The sequence below is a fragment of the Ixodes scapularis genome, unplaced genomic scaffold (assembly GCF_016920785.2).
Source record: "Ixodes scapularis isolate PalLabHiFi unplaced genomic scaffold, ASM1692078v2 ptg001421l_1__unscaffolded, whole genome shotgun sequence".
Classification (NCBI taxonomy): domain Eukaryota; kingdom Metazoa; phylum Arthropoda; class Arachnida; order Ixodida; family Ixodidae; genus Ixodes; species Ixodes scapularis.
Window position 1 is genome coordinate 170,887 of NW_024610148.1, and position 14,755 is coordinate 185,641.

Genomic DNA, 14,755 nt, shown 5'->3' on the forward strand with positions numbered 1-14,755 from the left:
AATAGTTTCGATATAGCGGGGTGTTCGTGTTAACGGGGTATAGATTAATATGTATGAAGCACACATGCTTCGAGCATTCTTGAGGCGTGTTCACAAGCAATTGAGTTATTATGTCCGCAGCAAATAACGTCTTTTGTATAATGTATGAGCAGTGTGGATTAGCCGCGATTACCCGCTCTATTGGCCGGTTCAGCAGTGTGTATCCTTCCCTCACAGCTGAGGATTTCGTCTAGCAAGCTGCAATGCTGCGAGTTAGCTCCTGCAGCCAAATAAATTTCACGAGAACTCATGGTGAACAAGTGCTTTTGTTGTTAAGTCTGATTCCGAATCGCTGTCTGAATTTTTTTTTATTTATTTGAAAGTTTTCGTGGCTCCACTCAAGGACCCTTAGTAGGAGTGGGTACACCATACGACAAAAAAAAGTAGAGTCATAAATAGAGACAGGAAAAGAATTAACTGCAGTAATTAAAATGTCCGCAGCAGTAATGAAATTTTTAGCAGGTGTTAAGGTGACAGTATCGTTTGGGAGCTCATTCCAATCCTGAATTGCGGGAGTAAAGGAAGAACATCTAAAACAATCATTTATAAACCTGTATTGTTTTAACGCTCTAGTATAGTTTAGGCGTCGGGACCCTGTCGATAATGGTTGTAACTAGCGAGATATTTCGATTTGAATAGTGCCGTTAAGAATATTTTCGCCCTTGTTTCCAGCGGCTGAAGTTGCGCCCTGAACAGCAGATCTCTAGATTAGGCAGCATTAAACGATGATTTTTAGTTTTATTGATCAAGTTTATGTTTTATTTGTGACATTGCGGTGGAGGTGCGGAGCAACGAAATCAATGCCCACGACGCGTGACACCTGTGAACACGATAACTCCGAAAAGGACGAACGTGAAGGTGGCTTCCTCGAAAACAACCCGGACTATGGATTCGGCTAAGCCCCTAGTTACGACCTCGACTATAACATGATGACGACATCGACGACGACACTGATGACGAAACGGATTATGAACCGAGAGACAAACCCTGGCTACGACGTCAACAACCAACCGACTACGGCCTCGACGACAAACACTGTCTTCGACCTTGACGACGAGACTTACGACGGCACCTACCATGACACAGGCGACGACTCGAACGACGAAATCGATGACGATCCCGACTACGACTTTGACGGACACCCTGACGACGACTTTGACAGCGACGCAAGGACGACCCGGACGATGACTTCAACGACAACCTCGACTCCAACCTCGACGACGACTTTGATATCGAACCCTATGACGACACCGACGAAAAGTGTGATGTCGATCACGTTGACGAACAGGACGACGACGCTCGGTTTGTCACTTAACGAGCGGAGGAAGTCCTCCATCTCGGCCGCATTTTTGATTCAAGCCGAACAACTTGCTGACGATCGCCGGTACAATCTTTGTTGCCACGACGTCCAGTTCCAGTCCGGCAACCAAGTGTGCATCTGAACACCAATTCATCGTCGAAGCGAGTAACTTATTAAAGGGGTGCTTCGGCCTCAAGGTTATTCGCTATCTGAGGGACCTAACTGCAAGCCCTTGCACTACGGAACATGAACGTTGTGACCCCACACTCTACAACCAGAAGGCGATTCACGTCGTCCGACTTGAACTGAACTATGCTCGATAGGACTCTAAAAATTTGTGTTTTAGGTGGTTCTGTAGTTTTGCTCTTCTCTTGTTTTAAATTGTCAATTTCATTTCGTGTTGCATCGGGACGATCCGTCTTTTCCAAGACGGGAGTAATGCCGCGCGCGAATAGGTACATTAGCAGCGTGCTCGACTCCCACGCTGCTGGCTAGGGCTTAAACCCCGCTAGCGCTTGTGCTTTTTTTTTAATTGTTTGCATGACTGGAATTTTCCTGTTGACTCAAAAATCTTGTTTGTTTGACCTCAGAAACTTCTAGATACCCGCGTGCTTTCAAAAGAAGCTTCGCATGCCTACTTGAAACAATAGTTCTTCCGTTAAAGTATGTTCGTTCTTTGTTAGTCTGTGTTTCTAGGCTTAAATTCGCCGCATTATACGTTTTTTTATGTTTTATTAGTCAAGTTTATGCTTTTATTTGTGACAAGCTTACCTTCTGGATGTCAGACACAAGCATGCATGAACCCACTGAAAAAATAGTCCAAGTGCAGGCGTGCTGGTGTACGCTGAACACAATGGTAGACCTGAGATTGGGGTAGGAAAACGGAAAATGCGTAGGAAGACCGAAAAAAAAAAAACGGGCGATGTGTCAAGACGTTGCCAGCTCTTCTGTCCTCCTTTGCGTTTTCCGTTTTCCTACCCTGGTTTCAGGTTTACCATCATGTTCGAACCCAGGTTTACCATCATGTTGGACGCACTGAGTTTGGTAATTTAGGTGCTCTTTGTCCGCTCGCTTTTCGATCCATTCTGGACACTGTTTTTTAATCAGTGGTTTTATTTGAAAAATACTATAATCCAATTTTTTCTGCTATAACTTGTCGTGATTAGGACATGTAGATAGATACCTTGGTCAAAGATCCGGTGGCCTCGCGGGATGTGATCTCGGTGCAAGACATGGGACTCGAGGCGCGTGAAACCGAACAGGACAGTGCAGCCATGGCGGCGTAAGCCGCCGAACACCAGGCTCCAGAACTGAACAGTCGTAACTATGACTTGGCCCCTTTCTCCGGACAAGCGGTGAGCGCGAAGTTTACATTTGGCGTCATAACGTGAGGCTCGCCACTTGTCTGAGGTTTGCTTGTTCGAGGGCTATGCTGTTGAGCTAAACCTGGCGGCCGTTCATGGGGAAGACATCTTGCGAACAGGAGATCGGCCATACCTGAGCTTTTGGGTCTGGTTCAAGCGCCGCGGAAGCTAGTCTCTGCGACCTGAAAGCTGTGAGGAGCGCTCTCTTCCTGGAGCTAATAATCTTCCGGTACTCGAACGGGCAGGCCTCGGAGACATTCATACCATCGAAGAGAGTGAGCGCCACCGCTTCCTTTCCTTCGTTGTCCAAGCTCTTCAGTGGCGTCGGAAAGAGTAGGCTACTCCCATTGCAAATATGCTGTCTGACACGATCGTCAAGAACCTCATGTTGCAAGACAAGATAATATCAAGCTTGTGGACTCTGAAAACGGAGAGAGGTTTTATGTCACTTGCGTTCATGAAAAAGGTATCGCCGTGACGCTTTGTCCAGATAAAAGACGAAACCATGGAGACGCACCATCAGCTGATAATTCTCAGTCTTTTTCTGGTTCTTTAATTATTTTGATCCGCTGAAAGGTTTTTAAAGTTTAGGTTAGCTGGGGAGAATCCGGGTTTTGAAGAGTGCAACTAACGGAAGGAGGGAATTCATTCATGATTTTTGCAATGCATCAAGCTAAAACAATCATCCTAACAACAAACAAATCCCTATAGGTAGTGCCAGCAGCCTGTGCTACGGCCCTGCACAAAGACCTCTTGAACTGAGGAAGAACGACGCCACAGCAGCACGCCATAGGCAGCCCATTCAAGAAAAATGCTGAGGTGGTCGCAAACGCCGAAAAGTCTCGATAATGCCAAGAGAAGCTGGAGGACATAAAGACGAAGATGGTCACGTGCAGCGGTGCAGGGTGGCAATATGGGAGGGTGTTTCATACATGCTTGTAATCATGGCAGTGACAAAAACTTGTGCTGATTCTTTCATTTTCAGCAAGACCCTAAATAGCAACAGAACTGGGTAAAAACATCAGATATAGGTCTGCTACAGAGTTCATTTCATCATGTACTGAAGAATCATATGTGCAGTCATAACTTCTTTAAACGTGTGCTGGCCGGCGCTTCGACGTTGACACACACCGCGTCGTCGTCTTCTTATCATTACGTTTCACCCTTCTCGCTACTACAAACAAACGTTCGCATGCTCGGGCACCTCGAAGGTTGATCAATGCTGTACACGGGCACTGTTCGCTTTCAAAATCCCACGGAAACTTGAACCCGATAATGGAGATTTAGTCGTTCGTCACAAATGATTTCAACATAACTGCCAGCTTCACCAGAAAGAACCACTGAATTCCCGGAGCCATTTCGTCGTCTGTTAGCAAGGCAAAACCGGTTGAGATGACAGGAAGTCTTCATATTAAATGTTGAGAAGATATAATGACTACAAACGGACGCGATCATCACGTCAACAAAACTTCACACATGGTATCCAGAACGCTTTCTCACGCCGAGATGTCCCTTCTGCGACGCACCATGGGCCGACGTGCATCACCTAGTATGGGTATGAAAGCAGATACCAGGCCTTAAACCAACTGAAGAACGTTTAGAGAGGAGTGGGATGCAGGACTGCGAAGCGAGGATGCCGACAAGGAACACATGCTTGTACGAAGAACTGTCGTAGTCACCACTGCAATTCGAGCCCTGGAATAAGGGCAGCCACCTATATTCTCTACTACTTTACTTCCATATCCCCCCTTTTCTATTCGATATATCGTTCAACAAAGTTTTCAACAACAACAACATCTCTAAAATCGGGACAACTATGGCCGCAATCATGTTAATATATACGTGCAGACCCGCCACTATATGGGGAAGGAATGGAGAAAAGGAAATTTAAAACCGGTTTTCTTCCCTACAGAAGGCAGTTCTGTAGGTCCGCCTTTAAGAGTGAGCTCTGCTTTAGTATGTACCAACTCAACTCTGCAAAGTTACTCCGCGGTGTAGAGCGTCGAGCGCACTTTTGGTCTGGGGCTGTGGGCGGAAATCACCATGCCGGACGGGTATTTCTGTGTTGTTTTGGAGGCAACCATACTAAAATTAGCATTCTCGTCAAAATACCTCAAATGCGCCTGTACCAGAAGAGCCGGGAAAAGTTTAGAGATAATTTCCCACGTGTTTTCTGTATGCTAGGTTCGCTCGAGAATGTAGATAGGTGCTGTGAAAAGGAAATCCAGACACCGTCGGAACGCGATTGCTTGCGCGCAAAGCACTTAAGAGTGAAATTCACGGATACTTCTGGTTGTCAGATACATTTGTTTTGTTCCAGCAAAAGACCGAAAAAACGTCAAATCGTCCGGAACATTCCAAGACCCCGTTCAGTGCGACTTCACGGTGAAACGGCCGTGGTATCGTTTAAACGGTCGTATTCTCTTTCAAACTCCTTCAAACTGTCGTCTGCTCATTCAAACGACAGCCGCCAGTAGACCAAATGTAACAATAAGAAGTGCATGGCTCAAAATACGTTTAAACTTGAAGGTTGTTTGGTGTAAATAGGCTCGGTGTAAACAGTAGATCTAAAAAAAAATGTTGATCATTTTTACCACTGGCAATCACCGACTCGTACTGCATGTTTCACATGCCCCGATTCTGCTTGCGATTTTCAACATTGACGTCTAGCATCTCAGCTACCTTACACACTGGTGCAACCCAAGTGACGTCGGGACTGAAAATTGCGAGCAGAATATCATCATGCAAATAACGCTTTAAGGTACATTCTGCGGCGTTCACCCCGAATGAATCGACGTACGTCACATTATTTACACAAAGATTTGCGATGTAACGAGCCTCGTTAATTTCGTTGAGGCTACTAGAGTGGTAAGACATTGCCAGGAAGACGTAGAATCAACACTTCCAACGCAAAAGAGAGCACGAAAATTCAAACCGACATCGACGAAATCAGATTCTGATGGTTTGTTGATGCGGGTTGTGGGCGCTTCTTGCCGACATCCCATCCCCCATGCGAGGCGCCAGTGCCGTACCGCTTGGGGCGCTCTGCTTTGTTTGTGAACGTGAGCTGGTGTATGAGGTGTGCATAGGCACTCAAACGTGGCATCCGGTTAATGCCCCCTGTTGAACCTCGTCCTTTCAAAAAAAGCTCGAACATTCCCCTGAAAATAAAATTTTCTTCACGTCTAATTTTCGCTTTATTTTTATAAGCGCACTCGCACTCTCTTTAAAGCTTTTTTTCGTATAAAAGGTAGTGACGGGAGAGCATTTACGTAGAAGGAAGGGGCACCTGTTCATTTTTCAGCTCATTAAGCAGACACTATGGCTCAAAATTTTCAGTTTTCGCTCCTCCTTTTACTTTCCCTGGTGAGTGTAAAACTGCGGAAATTTAGATGCCAGTTGCTCAAATAATTATGGATATACTAGAATCACTAGTTATGATTCGCTTTGGCAAAACGACACTTCAGGCATCTTGGGCATTAAATCCTTGTTGCCACTTAACTGTGGCTCTATACAAAATCTCAGAAAAGCCTTTTCGTTCGCGAGAACATACTATAGCGATGGCTTTATGTGTTCGCGTAAATATTTAAAGAAGAAAGAAGTAACATTTATTTCTGCAAATTCGCTAAATTGAGAAATATTGTTACATCCGTGTGTTCCACACGATTGTGACGATGTCATTCAACTCGCGTGTCTTGCTTGTATAAGGGTAAGTTAACACAATGTTCTCTGCCAAACTTGAAATGCACGCGATCTTCCAGTCATGTATCGAATATTAATTTGAGCGTTTTTTTTCTTCTTTACAGTATTCCGTACACCAAAGTAAGTACGCTCCTTCAAGGCACTTTACAAATATTTTATCGTTTGTTACTGTTATGTCATTTGTTTCTGTTTGACTCAGTCAATACCACTTAGAATACAAGGCCTGGACCCTTCTCCCCAGACGTCATCAGAAGTGGCCCTACGCAGCTCCGCCTAGCTTGCGTCAGCGTCACCGTCAGCGCGTCTCACTGCATCTCCCAACGAGCGCGACGCTGGAACGCGGCGACGTCAAGATGGAGGCGTCTGCCACTTTGCTGTGACTCTCGTAAAGCTTCAGCGTCTTTGCCGCTTAGGGTGGATTGGCGTTCCACTCGTGATGACGTCATGAGCAGGCCTTGTCTTTTAGGTGGCCTTGGCTCAATCGACTACCTGTTGAGAGGGCGAATTTTCGTTTCTAAGCACGGTGTCACTGGGCTAGGGAGAAATACAGCGCTAGATATTAACGGAGATGGAGGGCTAACGATGTTGCAGTTCAGGGCCTCACCTCCGAGCGCGAGGGAACGGGGACCATTTATTCTAACCTGCTTAACATATGAGACCTCAATGAAACTTGGATCGCCAAGCATGCAGCTCTTATTACTGCTGCAGGTTTCAGGGCAAGTGCATGCATATCGTGAAAAGGCCAATCTTTTTTCAGAGTCGGGCGGAAACATTTTCACTTCCGAAAGAAACTACGAATGTGAGAAACGTTTTATGCGCGAAAAGCTGTAAATGAGGATGCATTCGAGCTGCACTTGTACATCTGTTCGAAGTCCGGGGCTCCGTTTGCTCTTTGATGAACAGACCCTTTTTAATTCCGAGCTGCCCGACTTTCTTCACCACGCTCGACCTTTTTCATTAAAGGAGAGGAAAAGAAAACATCCAGGTACATAAAAACAGTGTCGAACATAGATACCTTGTCACAATATTAACATTGCTGGAGTACAATCATTTCGACGCCATTTTCTCATTTTCTTTAGAATAACGGGGACGGAGTAGGTGCTTATCGTTTTGAGGCCTTTATATTTCTTGATCCGGCCCTGGAAAAATGTCTTGTGTTAGGCGCGACACTCAAAAAGGGACTGGAAGGAACCTAGTGGCGACTCAACGAATTGTGGGAGACAGGTTCTCAATCGCGCCAGCTCAAGAGGCGAGAAAAGACAATGCTATGTCTTAGATCCGTGTGATGTTACTGCTTATACACGTGGCAATCTCAAATTTTCTCCTTTTTTTACGCGGAAGTTACACTGCTCATGCATCGTACAAAAATTACAAGAGGTCTCTTAAGCTTCGCCTTAAAGAGTGGAATGCGATGGCTAAATATAAACCCACGCTCGTTCTCAAGCCGTTTATTCGTTTCTGCGTGGCCCAGAGAATGAAGAAGACGCCGTTTCCAACGGCTGAATTTTTATGTTTTCCGCCCAAGAAAACAAATCGTCCTCCGGCCTAAGTACACTGCTGCTGCTGCTACCGTTTCCCCGATAGATGACTACCGAGTGCTGATGCCACGTCCACCTACTGGTAACCTCGTTCCTAATTCAGTATTCCTGCATGGGGATCTCGCTGTGCGACCCTACCGAGCTCCGTACTTCTGAGACGCTCTCAGTGGCATAATGGACCCAGAGGACATTATCGCCATAAGACAATGCCAAATATCGCATGTTTAGATGGTCGTTTCTGCGACTTCTCTCGCGAAAAGCATGCTCGACGACTGCGAAGAGCTAAAGGTGAAAAGACGAAAATGCCTCGTCATGAACCGAGATTTGAAAAAAAGAGAAACCAACACTTGTGTGGCTACACCCGCACATGAAAAACCAGGAAGTTGTTGAAGCGCTGGAACCCTTCGGTACCGTGAGCTCTATCGTACAAGAGAAGTGGAAATGCGAAGGAATGAAAGGCATCACTACCTTCAACAGAGAGGTGCAACTGACATCGAGAGACGACACAAGCGTGGGCAAAATTCCGCACCTACTGACTATTTATGGGTGCCAGGTCTTACTGATCCCCGCCGACCTCCTTTGTGTCTTCGATGCAATCGCGTTGGCCACATCCGCCTCCATTGTAGGACTCCGAGGTTCACGAAGTGGTAAAGGTACGATCACAAACTTGATGATCGCGTCCTTACCTACGCCGACAGGCTTAGGATCGGAACAGCAGACGACTCAACCACAAAACACCTGATGGATGCAAGCGAGGTTGTTGAATCGAGTGGAAACATCCCCATGATGACTGAGCCTCCAGGTTCAACGCCTCAGCCACCCCCGACCGAACCCCCTCTGCCTTCCCTCTCCTGATGTGAGTGCATATCAACCCGCTAGTACCCCTACCATCTAAGAAACAATGCTGACAACTTCTCATACGCCAGAACACGGACGCACTTTTACAGAAATTCAGTAAAACACAGCAACCAACGAGATTGAGGAGCAAGGTGACCCAGCACAAGGAATCGAAGATGCAGATGACTCCATTCTTGCAACTTAAGGCTCTGTTCTACTCCGACGTAACGCGTGCGCGCGTGCGAGCGCGTCACAGCAGCGTCACGTCGGGGAAAACCCGACGCTCTATACTCCGGCGTCACAGCGTAACCGACGCGACCGGCGGCGTTCGACGCAGCTTGACCGCCTCGACGCTAAAATGGAGCATGCCGTATTCCGCGCCGGCCGCGCCGGCCGCGCCAGCGACGCCGGACCAGGATGCATCACGCGCTGGCTCGTGGCAGCCCTTGCGCGGGAAGCGCGGCGAATAAGACAGGAGCACCACTCTGTGTTGCGTTATGTTTGAAGACTCGCACTCGGTCGTCGAGAAGCTCATCGAGGGAATTCGTCCTCACCCGTGTGTCTACCACACTAGGAAGCTTGAGTACCGTAGACCGCGCGCTTGTCAAAGATGTACCGTGTGTATATTGACCGCCTACGCTTGCGGCGCAGGCGGTGCACCAGCAGTGCAAGCGCGAGTTTTCGTCGTGCAAGGTACGTCCACGCCATCGCTCGAACTTAGCGCTCAAGAAGCGCGAGCATTTTCGTCTGCTATTTGAAACGAAAAGGAACCGGAAGTGGCGCACTCTCGCAGGAAACGTGCCCTCGTAGTTAGACTCTGCGCATGCGCCACGCCGGCGGCCCACCGACGCACAGCCGCAGGAGCGCCAGATCCGCCGGAGTGTAAAGAGGGCGAATTTTTGACGTGCGCGGCGTGACTGACGTGACGTAGCCGACTTCGGCCAGCGTTCGCCTGCGCGCGCGTTACGTCGGAGTATAACAGAGCCTTTAGGCACTTACAAATGCAACATTGCGTGATGGCTTCTTAACTAGATCAAAACTGTCCGACAGAAAACAGGCTGGAAGACGGCACAAGCCGTATTTGAAACCATCTTCTGGCACTAAATTTCTAGAAGACAGGCCACTGAGTAACGCTCAACCATAAACGATCGCATATAAGGCGCCCCTCAGCTTTATGTAGCTACCTCAAAACGTGAGAGCTTAACAAAAGCAGTGCCACCTTCTTCAGCTTATATCCCTACGGCAGGTATATGTATTGGCTGTAGAAGTAACAAACTTGTCTGGCGAGGAAGAAACCGAAGTCGCGTTCAAATGTTTTATTAATGATTTCGATGTCTGTGTCACCCATGCAACGGAGACGTCGGCCGGTTGCTTTTTGTAACTGAAAAGGACAAAGCGTTTGACTGCTAATGCTCTCATCACCGATCGGGATGGGCGCGTTATTGCATTTAATCTTACTAATGGCAACGACGAAGGGCGCACGATGTGTGTGTGTACGGTCCTTACGCTGTGAATGCACGTAATGACTTCTTTTTACTCATAAAACCATATGTTAGAATTTATAGAAAATTACTTCTGCTGGAGATTTCAACTGTGTGTTAAATATGAAAGACCGTTCCCATTTTATGGTCAGATTTGACTCTACTGCAGCCGTTGCAGTCCTTTATTACCGCAAAGAACTTAGATGACACTGGAGAACAGAAGCAGAGTACATTAAACACATTTTGAACGCTATTCTTACGCACGACTGGATCGAATATACGTCTCTGGAAAACTTTACAAGGTTATTTCAGATTACAGGTTTAAACCTGCATTTTTTTTCAGACCACTGTCTTGTGTAAGTTGCCACTGGCGAAAAGAAAACGCATTTATTACGTCCTGAATGGAGCCTATGAAAACAGAACATAACCCATCTAGCTGACGAACTATTGGCCGATCGTATCCCCCACAGTGGTTTACACGAACAACAGATACGAGACATGTTCAAAAAGAGGTTAAAGATTGGGCAATCGAACGCGCGGGCCCTACGTTTGGAAAAAGGCAAGAACTGAAGAATCGCTTGAATACGTTATCAGCGCTTTGCGAAAGTTGAAAGTAACAATCCCGGTGAATACACAAAAAAAAAATAAACATGGCTAAAACACAACTCCAGCGATACGATGCCGAGAAATATCGAGGCGCAGTGATTTGATCGCGATATCAAACATTTCTACTTTGAAAGACACCCAAGCTGAGATTCTTGAAAGATGAGCGAAGGCATTCTTTAACAAAAAAAGTAGTTGAAATTGAATATTATGGTAGTAGCTCAACAGATACGCCAAATATTGCAGGAGCCTTTGTAAATTGTTATACCAATATTTTAGAGAAAAGCGTCCCAATTTAAAAACAAAAATTCAGACATGAAACACCTTGTAAACCTTTTGCCTTTCTTATGAGATTACGAAAAAAAAAAATAGTCGAGGGCCCTCTGACATTGCAGGAAAGTCAAAATGTCGTTAAAGCTCTTCCTTCAAACAAGACACTTGAACCTAATGGCCTCAGCGCTACATTCTATAAACTATTTTCTGCTATGTTGAGTCTATTACTACCTACTTGATGTCCTAAAAGCCGCAACAAGAAACACTACCGCCAACTTTTTATTCTGGTCAGACTGTACTAATTCCTATAACAGAAGACACAAAAGCTTTAATAAAAGTTGAAGCTTATCGTCCTATATCACTTTGTAATGCGGACTATATACGCAGAAGTCTTAAAACGAACGCTTACACCTCGTAATGCATGATCTAATCGGAGAACTCCAAACTTGTAGTACACAAAAACGAAACATTCATACGAGCGTACACGTAGCAACATCTGTGATAAACTGTATCCGGTGAGCAAGATAAAGTGGCAATATTTTTAGTTGATTTGTCCCAAGCGTGCGATTGAATAACTCCTTCTTTCTTACTCAAAAAAATTTTTCATACAAACGCTGGAACATCGCTATTCGAGCGCATTCAGCTCTGTTACAAGAAGAGCAGCACAAGGCTGATTTTAAACAACTCCCTTTCTGTATCTGCTCTTATCAAATCTTCAATAAGGCAAAGGTGCCCAATATCAACACCTATTTTTTGGTTATTGCCTTGAACCTCCCTGCCTTCGAAGGGTTCCAAGAGCTAAAGTTATTGGCATATGCTTGTGACGTGGTTCTGTTCTGTTCGAATATGAAAAGTGCGGAAAACGTCTTTCAAATAACAGGAGTATTGCAACCTAACTGGAGCGAGGATGAACACAGGAAAATCTAATGGCGTCTGGATAGGTGCGTAGTTTGCTGAGTTCTTGTGTACAAATAAAAACACATTTTGACTTGACTTGACTTCACTATCATGGAATTGCTTTCCCTTCAAATATATTGCCGTTCCTCTAGGTCAAGGACCTGTCGACCTGCCCGAGTCTTGTCGCGGTCTTTCCAGTGACGCCCTTCCCGCTACCCGCATCCATATCGCCTGCTGCTACCGACGCAAAAATAAGCTCGTGTTAACAAACGCCGCCGCGACGCGCAACAAACGCACACATGAAGATAGCAGAAAAGACGAGAGCAAACAGTTTTTTCTTACATTTTAAATTTTCATACTTATATTCCGTCCCTCGAAACTGCGACCAACAACCAAATCCGGCCCCTTAGCCAAAACGTTTGGAGACCCCTCCTCCACATCAGACAAGATCCAACAATCTATATTTGAATTCCGTTGTAACTGAGATTAAGCAAAAAGAATTTGCATGGAGCGCACTGGAGCTTTCAATCTTCGCAAATGCAGCAGTGTACAACATTTTTTTTTAAATATATGAGATAATGTATGCCTTAAAAGTATGACATTGTGGCTATCCATAGGCCTTCCACAGAACATTTGCGACCTGTATCTGGAGCTCTTCTAGGAAACCGATAAAACGCGATAACTTATTCATTTCATTGAAAGCTGGTGGCTTAGGTCTGGCGCATTTATTAGTCTACCAACTCGTCTAGCGACTATTTTTTAGGAATTTATCCCATCCTTATCTGCTTAGGATCGTTCCAAAAAAAAAAAAGAAAAGATGAAACCCGTTTAGAACTTTTTGTAACGCCGAATTAGAGCGCAGCTCTTGAGGAGGAGGAGGGAAGGGTACTGAGGGTCACGTGTTCTCGGAGGGGGGGGGGGGGGGCGGGTCACCTGGCCTCACGGTTACGCCGACGGCGACGCCGACGCCGCTCAAGCCAGAAACGGGCGCCTTAAGCGCGATCCAAACCAACGCTTCTTTTTGCGCCTGTAGGTCGTGCGGCTGCGGATGTGAAGTATTTTCGTGACGTCGCGCCGCTTCTTCGCTCCTTCCGGGCGCGCAGAAGAAAGTTGGATAATTTCAACTTCTCAACGCGCACGAAAACGCGCGGTGACGTAGTAGGGCGCTCCCGTGTCCCGGCCAATCGTTGGAGGTCAAGCTAGTTCCGGCTCCGCGTTTCTCGCCGCTGCCCTCTCCTCCACCCCTTTTATACTCTTCCAACATGACAACGCGATCTCTCTCTTTCTCTTTCTCTCGCCGCCTGGCCGGCCAGTCTGTCGCTGTTGCACTTTGCTTGTGCGCTCGTGGCTGCGTGCGCGCGTGCGCGCTCGCCCGAAGTTTTGCCCGTCCAAACCAAAGCGCACGGTTCTGACTCAGAAAGCGCGCCCGGAAACAGCAAAAACGCCACGAAATGCGTCACATCCGCAGCCGCACGACCTACAGGCGCAAAAAGAAGCGTTGGTTTGGATCGCGCTTTCGAGCTCTGCTCAAAAAAAACTGTCACATCACTTGCCCTCCTTGGGCCTTTGAACAACAAATTCTACCAGAGGAAAACTATAAGGCTTCTGGAAAGAGGTAGTCGATACATTTATGTTTATAAAAGTCCGCTTCGTATTAGAATACCTATTTGAAGTGCCAAGAAAACGGCTATCACAACTCTTGATTAAAAGTCGCTTTCCTATTCCGCTATCGTAGGACACCGTTGATTGATTATGAAGGACAATACATTTTAACACGAGTAAAACGAATGTGCATATCTCGAAGTGCTAAACAATTTTCTTTAAGTTACAGACATCAAAGATTCCGGTAAAATCGTGGCTACAAGAACGTGGGTTTTTTGTACCGTGGTCAATTGACTGTCCATTATGGCACCAATCGGAAACAATGGAACTCTGCTTCATCTAATCTGCAGATGCTGTTTTCTTTTGGGGTGTCTTTCAACGAGCTCTAAAAAAATACTTTACCAACCGTAGTATTCGTTTTTTACACGTACCTAGTGAGACAAACATTCCCTATGATACATTTATGCTGGTAGGTCTCTAGGGCATCTGGAGATGCCCTAGAGACCTACCAGTATAAAAGAACGCCGACACACCATGTACCACTATATCAATTTTTCTAGAAGGAATTTTGAAAATAAGAAGCGTTCACGCAGCTCACCCACCAAAACCTGAATGGTTTCCTCTATTTGATGCGTGTTTAAGATTTCTTGACTTTTCAGGTAACAGCCTGCTTAGAAACGTTGCATTTGTTTATGTCTAAGACGCCCGGTTTAGGCAGACATTCCTCTCAACTTTTCACCTCATATCTAACACTCTGTACATAATCATCTTTTCACCTTTTAATCTTGTAACCTGAATGTTTAACCTTAGTTCGCCTGTGATAACGACAAAAGAAAAGTGTCTGCGTGGCCTAGTGGAAAGCGAGTCTGGCTCGCATCGAAAGGGTCATGGGTTCAGTCCCAATCCGCCTGAAATACTTTGAATTATTTTTTCTTTAAGGCAAATAGATTATTTATTGGCCAGTCAGGTTTTTTCCCGTCCCACCAACGCCGACGCCGGTTTTTCTGCGACACAAGCTCCTACACGCGATCGCGTTAAAACAAAAGACACGATGCTTTCTCTAGACCTGTTTACAGAATTATTTGCCAACACACCTGAAGCAGGTTGGGTGTATGTTTT

The 14,755-nt window shown here is 46.0% G+C and overlaps 1 pseudogene; it reads left to right on the top strand.

Annotated features, from left to right (window-relative positions):
* The first annotated feature begins 6,024 nt into the window (after positions 1 to 6,024).
* Positions 6,025 to 14,755, top strand: part of LOC115310034 — a 29,942-nt pseudogene continuing 21,211 nt past the window's right edge.